Source organism: Pristis pectinata, chromosome 23, assembly GCF_009764475.1.
Source record: "Pristis pectinata isolate sPriPec2 chromosome 23, sPriPec2.1.pri, whole genome shotgun sequence".
Taxonomy (NCBI): Eukaryota; Metazoa; Chordata; class Chondrichthyes; order Rhinopristiformes; family Pristidae; genus Pristis; species Pristis pectinata.
In genome coordinates, this window is record NC_067427.1 from 31,008,113 (window position 1) to 31,019,366 (window position 11,254).

Consider the following 11,254-nt stretch of genomic DNA (forward strand, 5'->3'; position numbering starts at 1 on the left):
GTTCTTGGTCCCTAACTATTTACTATTTACATTAATAACCTGGAGGAAGGAACAACATGTAAGGTTTCCAAGTTTGCTGATGGTACAAAAATCATTGGAAGGTCATGTTCTGATTGAGGACATCACGATTCTCCAATGGGATATAGATAGATTGAGTGATTGGGTGAAAATTTGGCAAATGGTGTTTAATATGGGAAGTGTGAGGTCATGCACTTCAGTAAGAGGAATCAAAAGGCAGATTATTATCTTATGGAGAGAGACTGAATGAGTGAAATTCAGAGGGATCTAGGTGTTCCGGTGCATGAATCACAAAATGTTCGCAGGCAGGTGCAACAAGTAGTTAAGAAGGCAAACAACGTTTTGGCTTATATTGCGTAAGGGTTGTAGTTTAAAAATAGGGAGGTTTTATTACAGTTGTACAGGGTGTTGGTGAGACCACACCTGGAGTACTGTGCACAGTTCTGGTCCCCTTACTTTAAAAAGGATATAGTAGCAGTGGAGGCAGTCCAAAGAAGATTCCCCAGGCTCATTCCTGGGATGAGAGAGTTGTCCTATCAAGAGAGGCTAGTCAGTTTGGGTCTGGAGTTTAGAAGAATGAGGGTTAACCTTATTCAAACATATAAGATGGTAAGTTCATAGGGGAGCTTGACCGGATAGATGTCAGGATGTTTTCACTAGTGGAAGAGTCTTGAACAAGGGTTAGAGCTACAAAATAAGACAAAATAAGGGGTCAGTCATTTAAAACTGAGGTGGGTAGAAATTTCTTCTCTCACAGGGTAGTGAATCTCTGGAATTTCTCTGCCCCTAAGGGTGGTGGAGGCCAGATCATTAGATATATCTAAGGTGGAGATAGATAATTTTTTTTAAAGATTGAGGACTTGGGAGTTATGGGCAACTGGCACAGATGAGGAGTTGAGGCCAGTGTCGATCAGCCATGATCATATTGAATGGCGGGACAGGCTTGAGGGGCTGATGAGATGTATCACAGGCTGCTAGATGGGAGGCAAGGGAATAGCTTTCTGGGGCCCTGATAAAGATTGGTCACAGGGGTGATGTGCCAGATGATTGGAGGATGGCAAATTTGGTACCTTTATTCAAGAAGGGCATCAGGGATTCGCTAGGTAATTGTGGGCCTGTGAGTTTAATGTCAGTGGTAGGGAGGTTACTGGAAAATGGTCTGAGGGACAGGATTAACCTACACTTGAAAGGCACAGAGTAATCAAAGAAAGTCACATGGCTCTATTAGGGGGAAGTCTTGTCTGAAAGATTTGATTGAATTTTGGACGTCAGTGTGGAGCTTTGTAGACAGGTACAAGAACAGGCACCCTGCTGCTGCTCTTGTTGAAAGAGATGGACATGTGAAAGGAGGCCTCGAACACAAGAGATCCCAGTGGGAGGTGGCAGCCAGTGAAATAAATTCCCTGGAATTCTGCTCCAAGGATCTAATCTCAGTGCTATCAGATGTTCCATCTTGCTCCAAGGTTAGTAATACAAGTACAGAAGCCCACCTGGCTACGCAAATACTGCTGCATTCACACACATCATATTCAAATGCAAAGCTCACACCTTACACACACTGCCATCATGGTTGGCATAATATAAGCAAACGTTGCAACATCTTGATATTTTTCCTCTTGTGTTGAAGGTAAGTCATAACTGCAGCTCATTCCTCAGCAGAAGCAGATATCAGAACCCCTTCCTTCCACAAAGGCACCGTTCAGATGAGGGAGTGCTGGTGGACATTGGCTCATCTGTAACAGGGCCAGTGGCCAGTGGTGGATCAGAGATCACTGAGGAAGAAACTGTGTTCATAGCCAATCTACCTTCTCAATCCTATTTGCCTCTCATCACACAATAACATCTTATAACATCAAGTTAGTTTTCTCATTTCAAATAAAAGTAAACCACCACCTGGCCAGAACACTAAAGGGAATCTAAATGATTCAGAGAAGGAAGAAAATGCCATTCAGAAGGAGGCTATTCAGCCCATTGAATTTCTGCTGGCTCCAAGAAAAGCAATCCTTTCCTCACTCTTCCCCAAAAGCCCCAAAAATTCTCTCTCATTTCTAATTCCCTTTTGAAGGCACCAGGTAATGCTGAGGTATAAACATCGGCAAACACTCCTGCCCTCTTTCCAAACAGTAACATGGGATCTTTCTGAACCATCTGAGGAAGTAGATGGGACCTTAATTTAACATTTCACTCAATAGATAGCATGTCTGAGGTGCTGTACTCCCTCAGTTCTACCCTGACCTGTCAAACCACTTTGCTGTGATAAATCATCAAACTGGAACTTGAATCCAGAAGCTTTTGACTTAGAGGTAAGAAAATCACCAACAGGTCTGACACAAGAAGAATTCAAAACAGCAGAAAAGAGTAACTGGTGGTGCAGCTCCTTGTAAAAGAACATGATACACCTCCTGTACCTGCTTATGGTCTTATTGGGGTCAAACTTCAACTCAGCATGTTCCAGCATCAAATTCTCAAACTCTTCGTTCAGCTTATTCCGTTTTTCTTTCCGCTGGCTGAGCTTCCACTGCAGGTAGTCACTGGTTGCAGTCTGCATGTTGATTCTCTGTTCTATGTCCTGGTTAAGATATTTAATATACATTTATCATCTCTGTTGTAATGTTAACCAATTGAATGGTACATTCAAGAACAAGGCAGAAACATTCCGGTGCTGAAGACTTTCCCTTCAGTACATTTACCCCAGATCACTGAAGTCTCTCCCACCCCTGTACATTTACCCTGCCTCATTGCAGCTCCTCTGTGCATTTACCCCAGACCACTAAAGTCTCTCCTACCCCTGTATATTTACCCCACATTGTTACTGTTCCTCCAGTACACACCCACCCAGCACTGAGAGTGGGACTGAGATCCCCGACACTGTGAGGGGGACTGTCTTCCACTGTTGGCCCTTGTAGAGGGCCATTAATGTTTACAGTGACCTTGTTGATTCACCTGAATAAAAAATGCTGGAACTACTCAGCAGGTCAGGCAGTATTTGTGAAAGAATATGGATACACACAGCCTCACTCTGTTTCCTTTGTGTATCTCCACAGGTGCCGGCTAACTTGCTGAGTGTCTTCAGCACTTTCTGTTTTACTTTCAGATTTGCAGTAGCTTCAGTTGTTTTGATTTTTCTTTATTTACCTCTAGTTTTGAGCAGGACATCAGTTCCTTCAATTTGTTGATTTCATTGATCACTGTATTTTCACTCCCACTGTGTGATCGTGCTCCAAAATCTATGCAAAGTGGAAAAAAATAACTTTTGATAGTAGCAGGACAATATCTGGAATCAGACTGAAGTTACTGTGCACTGGAAATGAATAAAGAGTTCTATTAGAACTGCCCTTGCCTTTGTATCCTCCCAGCACATGATCTTTTCAAAGATAATTTTATTAAAAGGTGCACAGATGGTGCCTGCTGTGAAATGGCAGCATGGCTGTAATTCTGAGCACGTCCTACCTGGGGAGCTGCTCTACTTGGTTACGTATTTTCTGATCACAGCATATGCATGCCATTTTCCTGGGTTCTTGCTGTGGATACACATTACTTATTGGCTAAAGGCCTGATGTTCTTATATATATTTTGTATTAATAGGTAATTGTACACTCATATTTGTAGATAATTTCACACTTGTCTTATCCATTACATTTAGAAAGTTCTGTGTGCATTGCTGCAATCTCATCACCCAGCATTGACTAGTAATTCCACATTCTTATCGAGTTTTTACACCGCAATTCCATGTTCATTTTTGCAGATGACAAAAAGTTTTTAAATGTGGTGAAATGGGAAGAATAGAAACAGGGTGTTAGAAGTCTTAGATCGGCTGGCTGAAGGGGAAGAAGCGGAAGCTGAAATTTAATATAGAGAAGTGCAAAGTGATGCACTTTGACTGAAAGGATAAGGAGATACAATATAGACTAGGCAGCACAATTCTACAAAGTGTGCAGGAACAGAAGGACTTGTGAATACATGCCTGAATCCTTCCAAGTGTCAGGGCATGTTGAGGCAGTACTTAGTGAAACATATATGGTCATATGAGGATTCATAAATAGATGCACAGATTGAAAAGACAGCTTTGGAAGCTGAAATTATATCAGGCAATGCTTTGGCCACAGTGCTTTCGGTTCCAGTCACCACACTTTAGGAAGAATGTGAAGGTCCTAGAAAGGGCACAAAATAGATTAACTGGAATGGTTCCAGGGTTGAAGGATCTCAGCTATGAGGTTAAACAGGAGAAGTAACTGTTGTTTTCCTTGGAGCAATCAAGGTTGAGAGGTATGCAGGATCATAATTCATTTAGGTGGAATAGACAGAGGAAAGGTGTTTTCTGCTAGTGGATGGGGAAACACAGAGCAAGAAGTCTAAGGGGGGCATGATGAAAAAGTCTTTTGTTATGTAGACAGAAGTTATGATCTGGAATTTAGTGGTTGTAAGGCTGGGGGAACAGAATCAAAGAATGTCTACAAATAGGAATTGGATAGACATCTGTGTCAGAGTAATTCGCAGAAAGAGCATGGGAGTTGGATTGATAGGATTGATCTATTAGAATATGGCAAATAATGGGTGGAAGGCTGCCTCTCTACTATTCATAATACTTTGTACTTGTAGATAATACCATACTCTTAATGCCCAATATTTACGTTTCCCCAGATCTGATTTACCTGGAATGTTTTTTCTCAGTCTGATTCCACTGGTTGATGACTCTCTACTGCCTGATCTCAGAGATGAAGCATCGATCTAAAATGGAAAGGTCTTAACTTTGTAATTAGAGCAGATAATCAAACCCTTCTTATTTGAGTCCGGCAGGAAGAAAGACCTTTTGTGATGCACTGTCTAAATTCTGAAAATTATTCAATCTTTATTCAATTACATTGTCACTGGATTTGGCCTGTAAAGCCCTGAGACCATCTGAGCCTGCATGAGTTATAGCTGATTTGGGTTGTCAGTCTGATTGTTGTCATTTTTTTTGGGAGTGTACCACAAAGTGGCAACAAAATGTGTTTCACTAGGTAAATTTGAGTTACTCAGTGTGACAAAGGCACAAACCACAAAGACCATGAGCACTGAAGATATTAAATCCTCTCTGGAAACTGACTGAGATTTTGTTGGAGGTTTGTGATGCCATTCATGGATGAAAATATCCAACAGGTCCAATTTTGTGTTACATGTGGAATGATCATGCTCGTTAAAGTTGAAGTTCAAAGGTTAATGAATTTGTGATTGACATCATTGGAGGTTAGGAGATTTAGCCCGCTGTCTGAATGGCAAGGTAGAGATATTCACAGTTTGCCAGGATGCATGGTTTGGTGAAACAGGCAGTTCCACCATTTGGTAAAAAATATTTTATTCATTGTGTTATGAGACTTCAAGATGCATTGTATTATGACAAGGAGACACTCTTCTGTGACAATCAGTTACACAGCCAGTGATACGGTGAGGTATGGCTTGACAGCTGGGGGTAAACCATTTAGCAAGAGCCAGTAATGTGTTATGTGATAGTGAGATACAATTATGATAGGGAAGGGAGATGAGTTGGAGTTGTACACTTTGGTGACACATCAATTGAAGATAGAAAACAGGTCCATCTGGTCTTTGACAATTTCATTCTTGGTCATAAAGGGAAACGGACCATTTGGTGACCGGAAAATGCACCAGGGGGCAATATAAGCAGATTAAATAACTTAGGGAGTTATAACACTTGATGACACAAGGCAATACACAGTTTGGTGAAAAAGAGATTTAACAATGCCTTGACATGCTCCCTCATTCAGTGAGACTATGGCTGATCTGACCCTCAACCCTGTTAACCCGCTTTTGCTCCAAATCCTGTTGTATCCCCACTCAACAAAGATCCATCAGTCACAGTCTTGAAATCTCTCCAGAATTCAGCACCTTTAGGAGAGATTTCTATCGCTGCTTGTATGAGAAATTCTTTTCTCATTTCACACTTGAATAGCTTACGCCAGCTCTGGGATTGTACCTTCTGGTTCTACATTCCTCTGCACCCACACTGTCAAATCTCTTTATCAGTTGGAATGCCTTGCTATGTTCATTCCATATCTGCTAAATGCAGAGGACTATGGGGAGGTTGTAATCATGCAGCATGACAACAGGCCATTTAGCCCACCACCTCCACACCGACCAGTGGGCACCCAACCGTATTAAACCCATCTTCCAGCACTTGGCCCATAGTTTCTACACCTGGGTGATTCAAGCACTCGTCTAGACACTTTTAAATGCTATCATTGATTCTGCTTCTACCACTCTCTCAGGCAGTGTGTTCAGGGTGAAAAAGATCCCTCTCAGATCCCCTCTAAATCTTTTAGCCCTTACCCTAAATTGATGTCCTCTGGTTTTATCTGCCTCTGATATGGGGAATAGTCTACCCTATCTCATAACTTTATACACCTCAATCCTTTCTCCCCTCTTAACCTCCTCCAGTCCAGGGAAAACAGACCCAGCCTATCCAGCCTCTCCTCATAACTGAAATGCTCCATCCCAGGCAACATCTGGGTGAATCTCCCTTGCACCCTCTCCAGTGCTGTAACATCTTTCCCATAGTGTGGTGACCAGAACTGCATGCAGTATGCCAGCTGAGGTCTGACAAATGTTTTATAAGTTGAAACATAACCTCCCTGCTCTGCTATTCAAAGCCACAACTAATGAAGGCCGGTATCCCATATATCTTCCTAGCCATGTTAACTAGCTGTGCTGCCACCTTCAAGGACCTTTGGACTTGTACACGGAGGTCATTCTGTTCCTCTGTACTCCCAAGGATCTGCAAATGCAGTGTCTAAATCAGGAACTGCCATCCACTTTGCTGATGTGGGCTGGATCATCTGTATCAAGCAATTTTGAAGTCAGGATGAGGTGAAGTGAAACAAGGATGACAAGCTTAGAATAGGTGGGTATAATCTGTAAATTGTTTTGGAATGTCATGCCGTAGCTGAATGTGAAATGGAAAATTAAAATGCCAACATTAAATGGGTGAGAGGACAGAAAGTGCCAATCTGAACTGAGAGCACCTGAGGTGAGAATTGTACCAGGATGGGAAGGACTGTGTTGTAGAGGAACACAAGGTAAATTTAGTCTGGAATTGGATAAATAGTGGCTTCTCTCAGAATTATCGTGATTTGTCCTGAAGTATTTCCTTACTGCCATGCATAATTCAATCCATGAATTTGGTTCCTTGCCTGGAAAGGGGTTAATTCTACTCTACATTCACCATGGAACATCCACAATGCTGAGGCAAAAAAACAATGGGCAGCCACCAGGAAGAGTAGCAGATATAGGTAGGTAGTGGCCATCCTCTCTCAAACAGATATACCATGGTGAGACTGCAGATGCTGGAATCTGGAGCATCAAACAATCTGCTGGCAGAACTCAGCAGGTCAAGCAGCACAGTGAGAGGAACGGAACTGTTGACGTTTCAGATTGAAACCCTGCACCAGGACTCCATGGCAGCCTCTCAGGAGAAAGCAGCAACTGCCAAGTTTGTGGCATCATGGTTAGATCTGCTGCAGAACGAGGGAGGAGAAAGACTGGGAAAGCTGTAGTGATGGCGGAGTTGATTGTAAAGAGAGTGGACAGGTGTTTCTGTAGCTGTGAAGTATCTCAAATGGCATGTTGTCTTCCTGGCGCCAGGGTCAGGGATGTCTTGGAGCAGCTGCAGGGCACTGTGAAGGGGGAAGGTGAAGAGCCAATGGTGGTGGTACACATCCGTATCAAGGACATGGCTAGGAAAAGGGGTGAGGTCCTGCAACATGAATTCAGTGAGTTAGTTGGCAGATTAAAGAGCAGTACCTCTACTGCAAAGTGCTACTGAGTATAGGAAGATAGATCAGATGAATATGTAGGAGGGTGGGTTTTAGATTTTTGGATCATTAGGAACATTTCTCGGTAGGTGGGACCTGTACAAGCAGGATGGATTGTATCTGAACAGGAATGTCAGTATCCTTGCGGGGAGGTTTGCTTATGTTCTTGGGGAGGTTTTTCAACCAATTGGGCATGGGGACGGAACACCGAGGTTCAGTCAAATATAGACAAAAATCTAGATCAGTCCAGTAGACAGAGCAGACATGGGCATGTTAAGGTATAAGGAAGATGTTTTCAAAGGCTCTTCAAATGAGGCCATGTGAGTAGAGTTTAAGAATAAAAAAGGGGTGGCTACTTTGTTGGGATTATAATACAGGCCTCCAGATAGTCAGCGGGAGATAGAAGAGCAGATATGTAGCATATCACAGGGAGGTGTGAGAGGAATAGGGTTATAGTAGTGGGATTTCAACTTCCCTAATATTAACAAGAATCACAGTGTGATAGGTGTGGTGGAATTTTTAAAGTGCATTCAGGAGAGCTTTTTGTGCCAGTACCTAGATAGTCCTACTAGGGATAAGGCATTGTTAGACCTAATCCTAGGAAATGAAACCAGGCAAGTGGATGAAGTGTCAGTGGTGGGGCACTCTGGGGATAGTGATTATAACTCTGTCAGTCTTCAAGTAGTTACGGAAAGGGATAAGGATGCTCTGAAAATTGAGTATCTGAACTGGGGGAAGGTCGATTTCAATATTGTTACACGGGACCTGGCAATGACAGACTGGGAGCTGCCACCTGCAGTTAAATCTGCATTTGGGAAGTGCAGTCTTTTAAAAATGAAATACTGAGAGTTCAGGGCCAGCATGTTCCATAAGTGCAGCCACTTTGAGACATCCTTGACCCTCCCACCAGGGATGTATCAAATCATCCTGGAATCTCGTTCACAGCCACAGAAATGCCAAGCTGCCCCCACCCATGAAAAAGTCCCCTGAAACTATCACACTCTCTCAGTCTTAGTCCTCTCTTTATGTGCATCAAAGCCCTCTGTGGTGCCATGAATTGGGTTGTTGCTGCTGTTTTCCCCTGGGAGGCAATCCCTCCAGTATCCAATGCAGTATCTGAGAGAGAAATGACCACCGGGGACTCCTGCACAACCTACCTGCCCTTACTGCCCTTCCTGGTGGTCACCCACCTCTTTTCTTTCTGTACCTGCGGCGTGACCAACTCGCTAAATGCATTATCAACCGCACTTTCTGCATCCCAGATACTCCTTAGCAAGTCCATCTCAGCTCTAACTGCTCTAGGTCATTTGCCAGGAGCTGTAGCTGGTATAGTCACCAGGTGTGGTGCTCTTTGATAGAGAGCAGCAGCAGATAAAGAGCAAAGTTGTGCCTAATGGAGTTTCTCCTATTGTAAAGACACATGAAAAGATGGCAGTGACAATTAAAAACCAGACACAGCACAAAAGCAATGTGACTCCAAACTTACACGCTTCAGCGCATACTTCTCCAGGTTCAGGAGCTTTCTCCGGTTGGCCAGTATGGTTTCTCGCTCTTTCTTCTCTGCACTGTAAGACTTTTCCAGAGCATCTAACTCCATCTTTGTACAATAATAAAAATTAATTAAAAACCACTTCATATGTTGAAAGGTACCATTACAAACACTGCATATACATTTTGCCAAAGAATTAATCCAGGATTCCAGAGCTCAGTACTATAGAACTAAATATATATATATATATATAATATATATATATATATATATATATATATATATATATATATAGACATACATACAGATAGATAGATAGATGTCAATAGCCTGTGTGCAAATTGAGTGTTTCTGAGAAGGAATGCAATACAGGTTTTTTTGGAAAACAGCAGCATCTGTGTTCCATGACCCCTTGGGTTACATCTTGTTTTCCCTCTTCTCCTCCACCCCGCCCTCACCATCCCCCTTGGTTTTCCAATGGTGTTTGGCTCTTTGCCAGGTACAATTCCAATTATGTCCATGTGGATAATGCTGAGAAATCAACAGTGAAATAGCCAGGGGTTTGTAGTGGAACATCTAACTGCCCACATATTCAAATGATTTGGACAGAGCCAAAGGAAATAATGATCATTTTTTAATTTTAAAGACCTTTTTATTAACGGAAGGTAATATAAGATATGAGGCAATGGTAGATAGGAAGAGCTACTTCCTGTACTCAAAAATGTCATTATTTTCACTATCAATTGCGAAAGTCAATGAGGACAATGTCTACTGTGCTACCTTTGTCAATCCTCTTGGTCACCTCTTCAAAAAGCTCAATCAAATTTGTGATTCATGATTCCCACACACAAAGCCATGCTGATAACCCCTAATCAATCTGGCCTTTCCAAATACAGATAGATCCTCTCTCTCAGAATCCCTTCCGTTAACTTTCCCACCACTGACATTAGGCTCATCGGCCTGTAGTTCCCTGGCTTGTCCTTGCAGCCCTTCTTAAATAAAGGCAGAAAATCAGCCACCTTCTAGTATCTCACCATAGCTAAGGATGATACAAAAATCTCTGCCAGGCCTCCAGCAATTTCTTCCCTTGCTTCCCACAATATTCCTCGGATACACTTGGTCAGGCCCTGGGGACTTATCCACTTTTATGTGCCTCTATACCACCAACACATCCTCTTTCGTAATGTCGATATGTTTCAGCACATCACTGTTTTCTTCCCTGAATTCCTTGGTTTCTATGATCTTCTCCACAGTAAATACAGACAAGAAGTATTCATTTAAGACCTCGCGCATCTCCCGTGGCTCCACATATAGATGACCACACTGATCCTTAAGGTGACCTATTCTCTCCCTAGTAATGGTTTTGCTCTTAATATACCTTTAGAATCTCTCAGGATTTTCCTTTACCTTATCTGCCAAGGATATCTTATGTCCCCTTTTTGCCCTCTTTATGGCACTCCTTCATATGGCACTTTCCCATATCAGTACAGGAGATGCAAAACTGTCCAATCATCTCTTCCTTTCCCACCATCCAGAGACCCTGACAGTCTTTCCAGGTGTAGCCAGTGATTCACTTGCACTTCTGCCAATCTAATGTACTGCATTTGGTGTTCACATTGTGGTCTCAACTACAATGGAGAAGCCTAACACAGATCATGTGACCACTTTGCAGAGCACCTGTTTTTGGTCCACCATCCAACATCCAAAGACGTACGGGTAGGTTAATTTGGGTTTAAAACGGGCGGCGCAGACTCGTTGGGCCAGAAGGGCCTGTTACCACATTGGAAATAAAATTTAATTTAAAATATAATTTAAGAATACCCTTCCGCTATCCCACCCATCGTTCCCCTGTCAGAACAGTGCTGGCAGTTTTACTCCATATCGAACATGCCCTGTGCATTAAAGGATTTCTGGTCCTTACCCACATGTTTTTCCGAGCCTC